The following is a 3456-nucleotide window of genomic DNA, read 5'->3' on the forward strand; positions in this document are numbered from 1 at the left end:
TTCATCATCTTCGTCATCATCCTTTTCAGTTATATCATCATCATTGCTGTTGTTATCATTATCATTATTATCATAATTGTTATTACCATCATCAGTATTATAATTATTGTCATCATTATTGTCATTATTATTGTTATCCTTACTCTTATTATTATCATTATTTTTATCATTATCATTATTATTATCATTGTCATTATGATGATGATGACGATGATTACTATTATCATCATTATCATTATTACTACTCCTACCATCACCACCACCACTATTGCTACTACAGCTACTACTATCATTATTATTATCACCCTCCTCATCATTATATTGTTATCATTAATATCATCCTCATTAATTGTTATCATCAATATCATCCTCATTAATTGTTATCATCAATATCATCCTCATTAATTGTTATCATCAATATCATCCTCATTAATTGTTATCATCATTATCAACAATATTAATATTACTGTTATCTTTACCCATATGATTAATGACGTTTTTATTACTATTGTTATTTTCATTATTCTCCTTCAACCATTGATATGTCATTAAAATTATTATCATCACAATTGTCATAATCATAATCATCGTCTTTATCATTATCACTGATATTGTTATCATCATTATCCTTATCTTAAATATTGGTAGTATCATCATCATCATTATCGTTAATAATATCATTGTTACTAGTATCATTTTCATCATTATCTTTTGATTATTATCATCTGTATCATTATCATCATAGTTATCGTCAATATTATTTTCCATATTGCCATTATCCCTTTTACAGTTCTTAGTATCATCATTATTCTTAATGTTATCATTATGAAGATCATAAGTAATTGCAATAGTGATGGTAATGATATTGGTATAAATAACAATCATAATGATAATAATACCAAAACATTAATAACAATAATAGTGATAAAAATGATGGCGATAATTGTAATGATTATGACAAAAATGATAATATCAATTCATACTCATGACAATCATAATAATAATAACAATGACAATAACGGTGATAACATAAATATTGGTATCAATTATGATAATGATAACAATAATGACAATGACAATAGTAATAATGATAATAGAAATAATAAGAACAATAAGGATGACAATGATAACAGTAATAATAATTATGATGATGATCATTAGCATCATCATCATCGTGGTAATTACAACAGCAGCGGCAAAACAGCAATAACAATGATAACAATGATAACGATGATAATGATATTATTGATAATGATGATAATAACAATAATAATAATGATAATAATGATAACAATGATAATGATAAAAGTAATAACAATAGTAATAATGATAATAACAATAATAGTAATAAGGATAATAATAATGATAATGGTAATAATAACAATAGTAATAATGATAATAGTAACAAAAGGATAAAAAGGATAATGATGATAACAATGTTATCAATAATATTAATAATAATGATAATAATAATAATAATGATAATAATAATAATAATGATAATAATGATAACGATGATAATAATAATAGTAATAATAATGATAATGATAATAATAATGATAATCATAATGACAAAAATATTTACAAAAATACAATAATGATAATGATAGTTATGATAGTGATGATAATAACAATAATAATAATGGTAACAGGAGCACTGATAATAACTATCACAAGAATAAAGTTAATTACATCTACTGTCATTATTATTATCCATATCCTCATTATTGATATTATTGTCATTCTTATCATCATCATCATTATTATTTTATCATCATTATCATTATTTAATAATGTCACCCAGGCTATGTTGGGGTCCTGATTTTTCCTGTTGCGTGCAGGCTTCGATGCCATGCTTATCTTCTCTGTTTCAAGCTTCTTCCTGGTTATTTTTGCTTTAATAGGGAAGTAGTCTTTCTGTCGTAGTTCAGCCGGCCACCATAACTTTTTGTAAGTGTCCATGGCTACCATAATAACTGACAGCCTCTCCACGTTATCAGTTTCCCAAATTCTGCCTATTTCATATATCAGAATACTGTGCGTCTTGTCATTTCTGTCTTCCTTCTCTGTTATTCGAGAGTCAAATGGCCATGACAAGCCACATCTATTGCTAAGGATGTTTTCTTCACATTATCAAACAGTTTTATCTGACTGTTTGTCTGTGTGTACTGATACTAAATCAGTCTGGATGGAGAAGTCCCAATCCATGTTACACGTACCCTTTCTGGCTTGCTTCATACACATGCGTTTCCTATGTGGAATCTACACTTATCACGCGGTATCAAGTGCAATATCTTTGCCATACCCGTCATGCAGCGACACGATATGCGATATTGCTTCACCAGATTGGACACATCAGTGATAGCCGCGCCTTTTCTCAAATGCAGGCGCCGCTCTGCATCCAAGACCTGACCCTGTGCCGCCGTGATGCCACATTCAGTCTCCCTCCATACCGCTTCTCTCCGCCACCGACTCCCTCTGTTATCTTGTGAAATGCATCAGTGTTAGTTCCCCACCTCCTGCCACCAGCGAGCTCCCCCCACTTCATGATATGCTCCCCAATAAAGTTTCTTGCTCAGAGCGCTCACGGGGTTCTCCTCCCTTCGCCCTTTGCCTCGGCTCGGGCACGGGGTGGCGAGATCCAGGTACTGTAGGGAATAGCTTCGTCTCTGTCTGTTTATTTCAACTTCCTTATTATCTTTACCATTATAATCATCATTATTATCAATGTCATTTTATCATCTTTATCATTATTATCATCATGATTATCATTATCATTATAATTGGTATTATCAATAACATTATCCCTATAATTGTTATTATTATTGACATTGTCACTATGATTGTTATCAATATCATTATTATCACAATTGTTATTATTATCTTCATCATGGTTATCATTTTTATCATTATTATTATCATGATTATCATTATTAACATTATCATTATCATTATTATCATTAATCATAATTATTATTATTATTATTATCATTATCATTAATCATAATTATTATTATCATTATTATCATTAATCATGATTATTATCATTATCATGATTATTATCATTAATCATAACAGTTATTATTATCAATCATAACAATTATCATCATTATCAATGTTATCATTATCATTATTGATATTATTATTATTGGGATTATAATTATCATTATTGTTATTATAATTATAATAATGATAACAAAAATAATAATTATGATGATGATAATAACAATAATAATGATGATGATAATAATAATAATAATAACAATGATAATAATAATAACTATCATTATTACCATTATAATAATAATAATAATTATTATTATTATTATTATTATTATTATTATTATTATTATTATTATTATTATTATCATTATTATTATTATTATCATTACTATTATTATTATCATTATTATTATCATTCTTATAATTATCATCATCATTATTACTACTGTTATC

The sequence above is a fragment of the Penaeus vannamei genome, chromosome 4, assembly GCF_042767895.1.
Source record: "Penaeus vannamei isolate JL-2024 chromosome 4, ASM4276789v1, whole genome shotgun sequence".
NCBI lineage: Eukaryota > Metazoa > Arthropoda > Malacostraca > Decapoda > Penaeidae > Penaeus > Penaeus vannamei.